Below are 15,448 nucleotides of genomic sequence, written 5' to 3' on the forward strand. Positions count from 1 at the left end.
CTAAGGAGTGGGTGGGGTCTGAATAGCGGTTCTGCTGTTGGAGAATCTGGCTGTGCGTCAGGGTGGATGGTTTTGCTGAAGGTAGTGTGTGTGTGTGTGTGTGTGTGTGTGTGTGCTCTTGCATACACACTCATGTAGTCTCACACAGACTCGCTCTCACACACACATTATAGACATGCACAGATTCATTGTCGCTCATAGATGAAATATAGACACACACACACGCACACACAGACACACGCACAGACACATGGTTCTTTTTCTTCACAGATCATTGATTTATGTGTCAAATGGTTTAATTAACCAATCAGGCTGTCCGTTTCTGAAACGGCGGTAGCTGAGTGAATGACCAGCTGACAGGCGGGAGGTCTTTCTCTGCGGGTGAAATGGCCGCCCATTTTTAATTGGCCCTCACCGTGCCGCTGAGTGCTCTGATTGGATGGACAGGAGAGGAGTGCAGCCTCTCTGTCTCTCGCCCCCTCTCTGTCCTCTCTGTACATTTCTATCTGTCTGTCTAATCTGTCTCTACATATCTGTCCTTTATTTGTACATTTCTGTCTAATCTGTCTGTAAATTTCTGTCTGTCTGCAATCTGTCTGTATATTTCTATCTGTCTGCAATCTGTCTGTATATTTATGTCTGTCTGTAATCTCTGTCTGTATATTTCTGTCTGTCTAATCTGTCTGTAGATTTCTTGCTTTCCCTCCCTCTGGATTCTGATTCAGTGTTTTATTTGCATTAGAAGAGAATTTGTGTTGTTACGACAGTTAATACACGGATGATATTAAAAACAAACCCCACGCACACACACACACACACACACTCACACGCACAGCCCCATGCACACACACACGCACACACACACACACACCTGCTGGCACGCTGTGTGCTGTGTTCTGTCCCACCCCCTCCCCTCCCAGATGGGCCCTACAGCGCCCCCTGTCTGTCGGCCTCATTTGGGCTGGAAGCGCGCAGAACAGCCCCCGCCCCTCCAGATCAGGAGGCGGTGTGCCCGCGAGGCCCTGCTCGTGTTTGTGTGGCCTTTACGTTAGAAGCTCTTTAGCATTTCATGCAAATGAACGCAGACCGCAGGGCAAGGGCTATAGAGAGAGCGACTGTGACTGATTGCAGACAGTCTCCCGCCCCTCCTCCCCCCCCCCCCCCATTACGGCTGTGCCCCAGGCTTAAGATCACCTGACAGAAAGAGATAACGGCGTACCCGGTGAGAGCCGTAGCAATTGCTGTGGCAATCATGGTATTTTTATATCTGCCCTCCGAGCTCCGTGCTTTCACGCCCATCTAGCATCTCCTGGGAAGTTGACCCGGCGCTGTGGTATGACATCAAATTAACCCATTTACCCCCTCCCTCAAGCAATCTATTGAGCTCCCTGCTCCGATTGTGACATCATAATGCTCCCCCCCCCCTCCCCTCCCCTCCTGCTGAAGCAGTCTATTGAGCCTTGAGCTCCCATTGTGACATCATAATGCCCCTTTCCCCCTCCTCCCCTGCTGAAGTACTGCGTTTGAGACAAGTGGCCAAAAGCAGGCTGTGTCATTGGAGCAGGCTGGTTCATTTCCTCGTCTCGTTGAGAGACGTTTCTCACTAGCGCCAGTGCGGTTGGCTCCAGTATAGGGGGTTTTAGCCACCCGTTTTAATGTAAGTAGTAGCAATACGGTCAAAATACGAAGTCAAGATGTTTTTGTCCACAAGAAAAAGTAGTCTTTGTCTAATGTCTCCCCATATGGCAATTTTTTTGAGTTATTGTGCAATTTGGACAAGACGGTAACATTTTATGGATGAATCGGGGACAATTTGCCTTTCTACCAAGTCACTGCATCTCACGCGCTTAGTGGACGACCCTACTGCGCAGTCTCAGGCTCCAATCTGTATGGCGGCGCCCACAAACTACACTTCCCAGGCTTCAAAGCGCTTCTCACCAAGCCCATGGAGAGTCAATGGGTGATGTCACAGTGTCTTTGCCCGTATTTTTCTACAGTCTATGGTTTGAGCTCCCAGTGTGACATCATAATGGATATATTATTGCGTGCTTCTTTCTGTGGAATCTTATTGGTTGTGACTGAAAGCCGCAGCCGTGGAAACCGTAGTGCTTGCGCACTCCTTGACTGACTTGAGCAGCGATCGCAGTAACGCGGTTTCACCACCGGAGAGGCTGTTGAGGGTGAAAAGGCTAGCAGACGTATTTGGCTGTTAATGGTGAGGGCTGGCCTTTGGTGATATCGGTGTGCTGGGTAATGAGGCTGTTCAGTTCTGAGTGCTTTTCAGAGAGTGCCATCTCCCCCTCTTACTGAACACTGAAAGCCCTGGCATTCAACAGGCCTCAGCTCTTCATTTAAATATTCAAAATATTTATGTATCATTTTACCAGTGTTTGCGACTCATGCTCGGAATCCAAAAGCCGATTGGTCAGCGGTTGCCTGACCTTAGCCAATAGGGCGACAGTTTCTGCCACCTCCCCGACAGGACTTTTAAAACCTTTAAGAGAGAGTTGTGTTATCCGAGTTTCTTTGGTTGGTCAAATTAAGACGACATTATCAACATCCGTTTACAAAACAAAACAGGCAGCATGGTCGCCTTTAATCTTATTTGTTTTCTCAGTGCATTGCTATTAGCTAAACTGAAGTTCAGTTATTTACCTGTCAAAAAAACGCCGACCACACTTACTTATTTATTTTCTTCAAACTGCGCTCAAACTGTCAATTTTAAGTCAAACTGACGCTGATGTCAAACTGTTTTCAATCAAGATCTCAATCGGACCTCGGTAATTAGTCTCAGTGTGAAGTAGGACCAGCACTCTTAACACAACGCCAGCCCAGCGCCAGGTCAGGAAAGCTACCGCAGAGTGAAATCTGTTTAACCATTGTGAGCAATCAGTGCTGGTTAAAAGCCAGCGTTTCATGGCAGTCACTGCACACACATTATTGTGACTGCTGTTATGGAACTTCCTGTTTGGACTTTCTTCCCCAGACATTTTATGAAAATTGATTTATTTATTTTTGGTTATACATTTATTTTTTTCCACTTCCCAGTCTGTGCAGGCCGACATCCTCTGAATACACAAGGATGAGCTCTAAGCCAACTGAAATGTGTGTTTATTTACATGCATACATGCACCCCTCCTCTTCCTCCTCCGGTCATTGTCTTTTTTCACCTCGTCTCTCACTGCCAGGGCCGTTCCTCCTCTGCTCTCTGTCTCTCACTCCCTCTTTCTCCTCCCCTCTCTATCTCTCACTCCCTCTTTCTCCTCTCCTCCCCTCTCTATCTCTCACTCCCTCTTTCTCCTCCCCTCTCTATCTCTCACTCCCTCTTTCTCCTCCCCTCTCTATCTCTCACTCCCTCTTTCTCCTCCCCTCTCTATCTCTCACTCCCTCTTTCTCCTCCCCTCTCTATCTCTCACTCCCTCTTTCTCCTCCCCTCTATCTCTCACTCCTCTTTCCTCCCCTCTCTCTCTCACTCCCTCTTTCCCCTCCCCCTCTATTTCTCACTCCCTCTTTCTCCTCCCCTCTCTATCTCTCACTCCCTCTTTCTCCTCCCCTCTCTATCTCTCACTCCCTCTTCCTCCTCCCGTCTCTATCAAATTCAAATTCAAATTCAAATTGCTTTATTGGCAGGAAATACATAGGTACATATTGCCAAAGCATCATAAATCAATTCAAAATACATATTTACAGTGGAATACTAATAATGAACATTCTATTAAAATAAATAAATAAATAAATAAATAAATAAATTCTAAAAAAACAAAATTATTATTATTATTATTATTATTATTATTATTAATAAAATAAAATAAATAAATAGATAATTATAATTATGTACAATGGTCACTCAGTGTCCCTCAGGTTATGGCAAGCTGAGACGTATTGAGCCGCAATTGGGGCTGTTGGTCCTTGTCCTAATAGGACTGCACATTTTTCGTTCTTTGATAAAGAATGGAAGTTTTGTATAATTTCTGAGAATTTTTGGTAATATATTTTTCTAATATTTGTATATTTTGTACAATTTAGGAGGAAGTGCATCTCTGTCTCAACCTCTCCTGTCTTGCAGTGACCACATATTCGTTTTTCTTTTGGTAGCCATGAATTTCTGTGTCTGCCTTTTTCAATTTCAAGGGTGTGGTCACTGAGTCTGTATTTGGTCAGGATCCGTCTCTGCTTTGTATCTCTGACAGAGAGAGATACTCTGCTGGAGTATAGTCTTTTTTCAGGGTTCGATAGCAATTTAGTCGACTTTGTGTTTTTGGTTTCTTTATCCCAATGTTCCAAATACAAATTTTTTGTTTGTTGCATAATTTGGGTTATTCTGATTTGCGGCTGGTAAGCAGTGCTGGTCTGAGCGTGATGCAGGTTAGTTTGGGTTATAGAATTAGTAAGCTTCAGTACCAGCTGACTGAGGGGACTCTTTTCTGGGTTCAGTTCTTGGATTTTAGCGCTTTAAATTGTAGCGTGTTATTGGGACTTGATTTGAGATGTATCCAGAATTTTAGAGCTCTTTTTTGTATATTTATTACCAATGGGAATCGGCCTAATTCTGCCCTACATGCGTTGTTTGGTGTTTTCCTTTGTATTTGCAAGATATTTCTGCAGAATTCAGTATGTAGGGATTCAATTGGATTCTTGTCCCATGCAGTGTAGTCTTGCTGACTGAGTGGACCCCAGACCTCACTTCCATAAAGCGCATAGGCTGAATTACACTGTCAAATAATTTGGACCAGATTCTAATTGGGATATTTAGTTTGAAAAGTTGTCTTTTTATTGCATATGTTGCTCTTCGAGCTTTTTCTTTTAATGCATTTACTGCCATGCGGAAACTTCCTGATGCAGTGATTGTCAGACCAGGTAGGTATAATTCATAGTGTGCTCTAGGGCGGTGTTACCTAGAGTTAATTGTATCTGTTTTCCTGACATCTGGGCTTCTTTTGAAAATCATGATTTTTGTCTTTTTAAAATTTACTGCCTGGGCCCAGTTCTGGAGTTTGCTGAAGAAGATCTAGGTGTTGCTGTACCCTTTTTCTGTGGTGACAGCAGGACCAATCATCTGCATAAAAGCAAACATTTGATTTCTTTGTCACACAGTGAGACCAGGAGCTGCAGACTGTTCCAACAACACCGCTAACTCATTAATGTATATATTGAACAATGCTGGACGAGTTACAGCCCTGTCTCACACCACGTCCTTAGCGTGAAGAACTCTGTTCTTTTATTGCCAATTCGTGCCGCACACTTGTTTCCCTTATACATAGTTTAAATATGTCATAAACTTTACCCCCCTACAACCACTTTGAATAATTTTTATAGAATAGGCCATGGTGCCAAATAGAATCAAAGGCTTTTTTGAAGTCAATGAAACATGCAAAAATTTTTCCATTTTTTGTTTGGTGTACATGTTTTATTTATTAGGGTTGTAGGGTAAATATCATCAGTTGTACGGTGGTTTGGTAGAAAGCCAATCTGACTCTTACTCAAGACATTGTGCTCGTTAAGGAAGTTTAAAAGTCTTGTATTAAGAATGCTGCAAAATACTTCCCCTAGATTACTGCTTACACAAATGCCTCTGTAATTATTAGGGTCCAATTTGTCTCCACTTTTTGTTGAATCGGGATATAAGCCCCTGGTTCCAGATGTCAGGAAAGCAGCCGAGCTCAGTACCAGGTTGAATAACTTCAGCACAGCCTTCTGCAGCTCATAGTGCTGTGTTTTAGCATCTCATTTCTGATGCTGTCAGACCACAAGCTTTTTTTTTTTTAAAGACTGGAGTTTTTCAGTCAGTTCTAGCAATGAATTGGGTTATCTAATGGATTTTGATTGTTTTTAATTGTTGATTCAAGGTGGTTTAGTTTGTCTTTAATTATATTCTGATTATATTTTAAGTCTTTTTGTCGGATATCTTTTGTATAGATTCTCAAAATATCTTTTCCAAATGGTTCCATCTTGTACAGCCAATTCTTGGGTGCTGTTGTGCTCAGTTATTCCACATATCCCAGAACTGATTTTGATTGATTGATTCTTCAATTTCGATTAGTTGTTTATTGATGTAGCTTTGTTTCTTTATTTTTAGGATTTGTTTGATGTGTTTAGTATTTCACAATACTTGAGGCGTAAACTTGGTTATCCTGCTGTTTATGTTTTTGGTTTGATATTTGTCTCAGTTGTTTTCTTATATCTTTGCATTCTGAATCAAACCATTTTTCAGTAGGTTTTTGTTTCACATTTTTATGCTTTGTTTTTAGAAGGCTGGCATCAATTGCTGCTTTGTAAAAAATACAATTAATGTCATTAACTGCCAGATTAATTCCTTCATTATTATTTTGGTAATGTGTGTTGTTAAAAATGTTAATAGTGTTAGTTAACTCATTTGAACTGATTGCTTTGATATATTTATCTTTGCTGTCTTGTGCCCATCTGTATGATTGGGTGAGATTGTAGAGCTTACTGGGCTGTTTTTCAGATTTTTTCATATGTACAGTTTTTTTCAGGAACACATTTATTTGATTGTGGTCTGAGAGGGGAGTTTGCTGCCTGACAGTAAATGCACTGATAGAGGAGGGGTCCATGTCAGTGATTGCATAATCAACTACACTACTCCCAAGAGCTGAAGAATACGTGAACCGCCCTAAGGAGTCCCCTCTGATCCTGCCATTAAGGATATACAGACCTAAGGCTTGACAGAGATGCACTAACTCTCTTCCATTCTTGTTCACTATTTTGTCTGAGTTGTTTCTTTTTATTTGTGTGGGTGTGAGGTGCAGAGGGGTCTGTCCAAACACATGATTATTTCCTTTTGACTCTATGTAGTCATTTTCTGTGCCTGTGCGGGCATTAAAGTCTCCACAGATCATCACATTTCCCTGGGCCTGGAAATGGACAATTTCTGTGTGGAGGGTGTTGAAGAACTCCTCAGTGAAGTAGGGAGACTCTGATGGAGGAGTGTAGGCTGCACACAAAATATGTTTTTTGTCACAGATGCCAATAGATTTATTTATTTTTAACCATATGTGTGTCCTTCCTTGTTGGACAGTTGTGATGTGCTTAGCGAGATCCCCTCTGTACCACACTATTATTCCTCCCGAGTCTCTGCCATGCCGCACAGTGCTCAGCTTCCAGGAGGGTACTATGATTTGATTGTATCCTGAGGGGCACTGAGTGGGCATATCAGTGCGACACCAAGTTTCTAACAGAATTACAATATCAATATTGTCTATGTTTTTCAAAAATTCAGGATCTGTACTTTTTAATCCAAAAGCTGTGGAGTACAAACCCTGCAGATTCCATGAACTAATTCTAAATGATCTCATTTTCAAATCAACAAATAAACATTATATAATCCTAAGTATAATAACAATGTATCTAACACAAATGTTTTTATTCTTCATATTATTAGTTGCATTTATTTACTTATGATAGTTATAGTTAGTATTTATTTACTTATGATAATTTACTTATTTAGTTATAATAATTAATGAAAAACACCGTTGTGCCAGGTTTTTCTCCCTACCCTGTTGGTTGGTTGTACCCAGTCTGCTGCAGAGGATCCCCAGCAGGTGTTTAATTTCTCCAAGTTCTGATGGGGCGGGGGGGGGGGGGTCTGGGGGGGGGGGGGGGGGGGGGTCTGGGGGGGGGGGGGGGGGGAGAGGGGGTTATGACAGGGTTGCAGCATAGCACCCTGGTGCTCAGTGTGTGGGGTGCTGGGGTGGTGAGGGGGGAAAGGAGGACGAGCAGAATAGTGTGGTCTCTGTGGAGCTCGGGGTCTGTGGGTAGGGGGGTGCAGTTGCATTCTTTGGCACCCCCCTGTTGGTGGTACCCTGAAACTGCAGGGTTAGTTCAGCAGTCTGCTGCAGAGGATCCCCAGCAGGTGTTTAATTTCTCCAAGTTCTGACGGGGCAGGTGGGGTGGGTGGAACAGGGGGTTTTGACAGGGCTGCAGCATAGCTTTGGGGCTGCTGCTGTACAGGGCTCTACTGGTGGGCGGGCTGGTGCTCATGTGTGGGGTGCTGGGGTGGTGTGGGGGGAAAGGACGATGAGCAGAATAGTGTGGTCTCTGTGGAGCTCGGGGTGTGTGGGTAGGGGGGTGCGGCTGCATTCTCTGGCGTCCTCTGTTGGCAGAGATGTAAGGCAGGACTGTTGGGTTGCGTCCCAGGGCTGCATCTTTTAGGGTTTTAGCGAAAATTTTGACCCCCTCCTGGTTTAAATGGAGTCCATCATAGAGATGCCAGGAGCGGATGGTGGAGTGGTGTGCCAGGTGCACATTTGGTAGTGTAGCACAGCCCCGGGCGATCTCTGAGTTTATCTCCTGCAGGATGTGTGGAGGTGTATCTGTTCTGGGCAGCAGTGTGGACATGACAACTCGTGAGTGGGGAAACTCTTGTGCTGCTCTTTCTGCCACCTTCCACACTGCTCTGGCAGTTTTGTGGTGCATGTTGGGCAGGTCGTTGGTGCCAGTGTGCACCACGATGCAGGAAGGCTTTCCCAGTTTGTCTTTCTTCAGCAGGTCCATGGCCCTTGCTGTGTTGCTGCAGCGGATTGCCTGGACTTCTTGACCAGGGAATAGCCTCTTTGCTTCCAGGAATTTTCCATTTGAGTCCATGAGCAGGACTACCTGTGCCTGGGGCTTTTCAGTCTTGTTGCTGGAAGGAGGTTGTGTGTCTGAGGGTGGCTGGTTCTCTGGGTGATGCTGTGTGTTGGGAACAGCAGGGCTGTCTGTCGGGTGTGTGTGACTCTCCTGTGTGACAGGTAGTGTGGTAGTGCCAGAGTGTTCAGGTATGGCTGACGGCAGCTGTGTGTCAGTGTCAGGGGGAAGGACTGTGTTTTTGGGGGGAGAGCAGTGTGTGTCTGTGTCTGTGGAGCAGGTGTGGGTTGGGCAGGGGGTTGCAGCGTGTCCCCGGAGGTGCTCCTTCAGGTCCTGCAGCTCTCTGGAGAAGGCCCTCTCCCTGTGCAGCGCGTCTTCCTTTACTTTGGCCAGCTGAGCTCTCAGGGCCTGGTTGTCTTGCCGCAGCTCAGCCATCTCTGCACTCAGCTCCTTAATGGCAAGGCGGCATTCACTCCGCATCTGGGTGACATCATCTCTCAGGAGCTGGACTGAGCTGGTTTCAGACAGCCTGGACAGGGTGTGCTCTCTGAATTCAACAAATTCCAACTCCAGCAGGGCTAGGCTCTCTGCGATGTGTTGAGAGTGGGGACTGAGTGTGGGGGGGTCAGGGACTGGTAGGCTGTCTGTGGGGTTTGAGGGCTCAGTGTCTTCCTCTTTATCTTCTTCCTCACTGTCAATTGCTGTGGCCTTCTCACTCTCTACTTTTCTTTTTAGCTGTAAAAATGTTTCCTCAAAGGAGTGGAAGCTGGCTTCACTCCCTTGGATGAGTACAGTGCCATTGTTATATATATTTACAGTCATTATAGGGCTGTCAAGGTCTGCATCCTCATGGATGGTGATTTGGCTGCCATGACAAATTCCTCTTCTTTTAATGAAGGGATAGGTCTTACATAGGACTGCTTTCCACACATGGTTACGTTGTGTGTAGAAGATTAGGTTGGTTTTAACATTTAGGTCTTTAAGTTTGGTCATGTCTGCGTACAGGCACTCAGGATTGTCACTCAATAGAGTGAGTTTATAACTCTTCCTGGCCTGGGCACCCTTGAGTTCCGCTGGGTAAATGATCTCCATGGCAACCATGGCAACAAATGTAACAATGCTTATAATTCTAATCAAAACCAACAGTCAATTGTCAACTGAAAACTTAACTGTCAATTGTACTGTAAATTGTAATTTGTGATCAAAAATGTTGATCAAAACTTATTAATTAATTATAAAGACTGCACTAAAATGAGCTTTTATATAAAATTAGCTTTTACATAAATGTACTGTCCCTACCTTTTGTTCTTGTGCGTCTTTATAGTGTCTTTGTCCCTATTTGTTTTGTCTTTTTTCTCCTTCATATATTATTATTATTCTGTTTATTATTTTTGGTTGTTTCCTTTTTGTTTTATATATCTGTCTTCTTGTTTACAGTCCTTTTCTTTTTCCTATCTTTGCCTTTCTTTTCCTTGTCTTTTCCTTGTCCTCTTGTTGTTCTTTGCCTTTTTGTTTGGTTATTGTGATTTTGTTCCTTAAATCTGCTTCTTTTTAAAAATGTTTAAAAGTTGTAGTTCTCTCAAAAGTTTTTTTTTTTTGGTTGAAATGCAGTTCAATTACAGTATACAACTTGTGTTATATTAGATTTGTGTTATATAAGCATTTTTCTCTACTTAGGATTAAAAAATGTTAAAAAATGTTTTTGTTTAGCAGGAGCACATAAATGCTGCTGCCATCATGCTGCTCTGCTTCGGAACTCTCCGTCTCTATCTCTCACTCCCTCTTCCTCCTCCCCTCTCTATTTCTCACTCCCTCTTTCTCCTCTCCTCCCCTCTCTATCTCTCACTCCCTCTTTCTCCTCTCCTCCCCTCTCTATCTCTCACTCCCTCTTTCTTCCAGTTTTCTCTTTTTCTGGTCTGCGCCCAGCTATCTGTCCCTCTATCTCTCTCTGTCTGTGCCAAACTGTCAATTTTCTCAAAGAAATGCTCCTTTTATTTCTCATTAACTTGAGAGAGATTTCCTAAATATTGATTCAACACTTATTTTTCATTTGGTGTTTGTATTACTGTTGTTTTATATTGAATCAATTTTCTTCTAACAGTTTGGTTGTCTCCATTTTTATTTTTTTATTTATTTTTGCTTCTCGATTGGTTTGTTTCACAAACCATTCATTCTGTCCTGCAAAATATTTCAGGCACACAGACCCCCCCCCCCCCCCCCCCAGGGTGTATCGGGTCTCTCCTGCATGCCCTGGTCTCTAGAGCTCGTAGGAGCTGTAGCCAGTAATATTTTCCATTCTTGTTCTTAATTTTCCATTTTACTGTTTGGTGTTTGATTTCTGACTGAGATCCTTGATTGCTCTGATCCGCATTGTCATGCACGTGGTCTTGATGGGTGTGGTTTGACGGACGTAGTCTGGATTGACGCAGTCTCGGTCTTGTCTGTGCCGATTGTCTGTGCCTCCTCGGTTTGGGGGGGGGGGGGGGGGTGTGACTCAGAGGCTTTTTCGGTGAAAGATTACCACCTTCCCCCCCTCCTGTTACCACCAGCCTCTCTTTGGGGAGGGTTTAGGGAATGCGACCCCTGGAGGCCCTTTGAATTGGGGCTCCCAAAAACATTGCGTTGTTCCGGGGCTTAGCGGCAGGGGGGTGGGATTTGATCCCTCCGCTGACACTGTCGGACGGGACGTCTAGATACGGGCGCGGGGGTCGTGACCTTTCTGCCACCCCCCCCCCCGTCTCCTTCACAGTCTCTGGGGCCTCAGAGCTGGAGCTGATGCCCTTCAGCGCTCCGCTGTCACTCTGGGGGGGGGGCGGGGGGGGGGAGGAATCGGGCCCTGGGGAACAAGGGTCTGGAGGACAGTGTTTGGGAGGAATGAGGAGAGGTGGGGTGTTAGGTGGAGAGGGCAGGGCAGGATAGTGCCCAGTTCGCTGTGGCAGTGGCGGTTGGCGGTCTGTGTGAAGCGCTCTGCAGGAGCCGCTGAAGCCGGCCTCGCTGGGCCGTTCTCTTGCGCAGATCTGCGATTGGAGCACAGCGACAGGGTTTGTGCCTGCGGTCATACGCCCTCGTGCTGTGAGTGGCTTTGTGGGTGTGGACACTGGGGGTGGGAGGGGCCTGGTTTGTGTCTCTGGGATTGGGCGGGGCAGACTCAGCTGTATGTCGCACTCCATTCGGCCCACCCTCCCCCTTGCCGCTCCCCCCGTCGATGCTACTGAAGGCAGCCGAAGTGTGAAGGGCAGATTCAGGACGTCTGGCTCCAGGTTTGAGCGCCCCCCCCTCTGTCCGGGACAGGTCTGCCCCTGGCCGGGCCGCTCCCCCGAACAGGCCCCGCCCACCCTCTCTGCTCACCCTAGACCTCCACGTCCGTTAACCTCGCGCGAACCTAGCCCACAACTTTCCTCTTTTTCAGAAGAGAAGAGAAGAGGGGATAAGTTTGAGGCTGGGGGGGGGGGCAGAATGTCTGTGGCACTGAGAGAGAGTGCTTTGGGGACGGGGCGGGGGGACGGGACGGGGGGGTGGGCAGGAGAGATAAATCATCTGTTAAAATTCATTAGCCAGGCCTATCTGAGCACAAAATGACAAGACATTAACTACAGATTATTTATGTGCGCGCTGGCACTGGCTGGAAAGAAGCAGCTAATGCTGTTAATTAGTCACCTATTCGTTTAGAAAAGGCTATTTTAGATGAGAGAGAGGAAAGTTCCTGGAGGGAGAGGAAGGGAGAGGAAGGGGGGGGGGGGTGTAATTTTTATTATTTTTTTAATGACAGAGGTGGAAATGGGGTAGCTGATTACAGCCGTCCTGAAGTTCGCAGCTAATTCGGAAACGCGTTTGCGGGGCTGTGCGGGGTCAGATGAAGCCGGCTGGTTTGTTTTAGGTGGTGAGGAACGTGTGGGATGGTGAGGACGGTGCGGGACGGGGAGGACGGTGCGGGACGGGAAGGACTCTGCGTGTGCGTGCTCTGCGGGCTGCTAAGATCGCCCCAGTGAGGAACAGAGGTTTGGAAATCCGGGTCCAGATAGTAAAACTCCGCCCCAGGATTCTGTTCCAGTCACCTGGGTTCAGACTGATAGAGGCGCGTTGTGGCCCTGCTGTTAGGCATACCTCACACGTATAATACACTGCAGGCCTCACAGCAGGCAGCTGATGGTGTTCTGACGCTCGTCATGTGGCTTCACGCGTTACAGTGTCCGCAGCACACCTCAGAAAGGCGCTCCTGCAGGGATATTTCTGTGATCATTTCAGCACACTGATCATTTCAGAACACTGATCATTTCAGTGCGTTGATCGTTTCAGCACGTTGATCATTTCAGTGCGTTGATCATTTCAGCGCGTTGATCATTTCAGTGCGTTGATCATTTCAGTGCGTTGATCATTTCAGCGCGTTGATCATTTCAGTGCGTTGATCATTTCAGTGCGTTGATCATTTCAGTGCGTTGATCGTTGCAGTGCGTTGATCGTTGCAGTGCGTTGATCATTTCAGCGCGTTGATCATTTCAGCACACTGATCATTTCAGTGCGTTGATCATTGCAGTGCGTTGATCATTTCAGCGCGTTGATCATTTCAGCACACTCTGCCGTGGTTGTCCGGGCACACGCCAGCACTAGTGGTAGTTTCCACGGGTCCATTTTTCATCCCTTCAGATTTGGGTCTTAAATTAATTTTGCCCATATTGCAGCGTGTCAGCTGAAATTAATCACGTTCTGGCTATTTCATGGAGATTGAATGGCTTTACTAATTTCGCACTTGATGCGTATATTGTGTTAATCTGTCTTTGTGGCGTACCGTTGGGCCTGTTTGACTGCTTCCCCCTCCCGTTGACGAGTTACTGCATTTGACGGTGATGATGCCGGTGATAACGATCTTCTTGCGTATGATGATCGGAAAGATGACAGGGATCTTAAAGCAGTGATTCCTCCAAGCAGGAAAAAGCCCTTAGTTATGAATTTGGTTTGAGGTCTTCTCTTTGCGCTGTTTATTACCAAGAATTTCCATTAGCGGCATCCTGTGTTGTGCCCACTCATTCTGGTGCTGCTGTTAAAATCACCCCCCCCTCCCAACCCTAACCCTAGCCCTAACCCCCAAACCCCCCCCTCCCCCGTAGATGCACCCAGGGGAGGCACCTATGGCTGCAGGGGTGCCCCTGCAGCAGCCTGAATCACGTGGGGCCCAGGCAGGGTATCAGCCAGACAGGAATTCCTTACCCCATAGTTTAGTAGCGCCCTCTCTGGTTGAAAGGGGAACTGCAGTCTCCGGTTCTCCAGTCCTGCTGTGGCAGCAGCTCGGTGGATCGGGCAGATTGCAGAGTGGGAAAGGGTGGAGGCTTTAGTGGAGACGAGCACCATTACCCATCATGCAAAATCAGTAAAGGGCGACGCAGCAATGGGACCGGCCAAAGTTTGCAGTTGGGTGTTGCTAAACGGGTAATCTTTCCCCTGTTAAGCCCTTCTGTGGCGCCCTCTTTTTAACACTAGCCTGAAAATGACATAAAATGGTTGCTGTGTTTTAACCCTTTTGATAATAGGCATAATCCTGGTCTTTTCTGAGGGAATTACAGTCAGAATTAATCTAAATGTTAGAGAATATAAATATTATCAAAATAAAGTAACAGAAGCTCAAACACAGTGAAGGTAGAAGTTATTTTCTCACCAAAAATATATTTTTTTGGGGATACCGATGCTTGGATACAGGGCTTAGAAACACAATGGAGCCACAGCCACAACACTGGCATCATAAGTTTATAGAGACAGAACCATGAGTTTTAGCACTTTCAAACACAATATTATGTCACCAGATTGATTGAAAATTCCACAGTAAACAAACAGAATGAATGCAAATAAACCCACTGGGCTGGTGTGGCTTAAGGGGTTCATCTGGCTCACTGAAGGGATGTGATGTAGTCCTCAGAAAGATCATGAATTCTTTCATAAGGACATCTGCCAAACAGTATTTACAAAGAAATGGTTAATATACTTGGAAATACAGTTGCCTGTATCCATGACCTATTCCCTTCCTCACCCTTTTGCCCCCCCCCCCCACCAAAGGGGGGGGTCATTAATTATCCAGCTGATGCACGCTTCCCTCCACTGCTACTGCTGCTCCTGTCGCCATGGCAACACAGACCCCAGTCATTTGTTTTAGGAGATGACTAATTACCAGCCTGGCTGGGTCTGGATCGAAGGGAAGAAGCCTACTGCGCATGGAGAGAGAGAGAAGGGAGTTAGGGTTGAACTCTGACATGCATGATATGATGGTAGTTTGCGGAAAGGGAGAGTAAGAGGAAAGAGGCGGGGACGGCGGTGTGTCGCGTCTGTACGCAGGGCCGCCGGGTGGAGGAGGCAGAGACTCGGGTGGGTGGAGGAAGCAGAGACTCAGGTGGGTGGAGGAAGCAGAGACTCAGGTGGGTGGAGGAAGCAGAGACTCAGGTGGGTGTAGGGAGCAGAGACTGGTGGTTGGGGGAAGCACAGACTCAGGTGGGTGGAGGAAGCAGAGACTCATGTGGGTGGAGGAGGCACAGACTGGTGGGTGGAGGAAGCAGAGACTTGGGTGGGTGGAGGAAGCAGAGACTCGGGTGGGTGGAGGAAGCAGAGACTTGGGTGGGTGGAGGAAGCAGAGATTCGGGTGGGTGGAGGAAGCACAGACTCAGGTGGGTGGAGAAAGCACAGACTCAGGTGGGTGGAGGAGGCACAGACTCAGGTGGGTGGAGGAGGCACAGACTCAGGTGGGTGGAGGAGGCACAGACTCAGGTGGGTGGAGGAGGCACAGACTCAGGTGGGTGTAGAGAGCAGAGACTCAGGTGGGTGGAGGGGACACAGACTCAGGTGGGTGGAGGGGGTACAGACTCAGGTGGGTGGAGAAAGCACT

General features: G+C 46.5%; 1 protein-coding gene across 5 annotated transcripts in view; it reads left to right on the plus strand.

Annotated features, from left to right (window-relative positions):
* The window catches only part of msi2b (musashi RNA-binding protein 2b), a 239,845-nt gene that overhangs the window by 200,267 nt on the left and 24,130 nt on the right, over nt 1-15,448 (plus strand). The window lies entirely within an intron of this gene.

This window comes from Anguilla rostrata, chromosome 12 (genome assembly GCF_018555375.3).
Source record: "Anguilla rostrata isolate EN2019 chromosome 12, ASM1855537v3, whole genome shotgun sequence".
Taxonomy (NCBI): domain Eukaryota; kingdom Metazoa; phylum Chordata; class Actinopteri; order Anguilliformes; family Anguillidae; genus Anguilla; species Anguilla rostrata.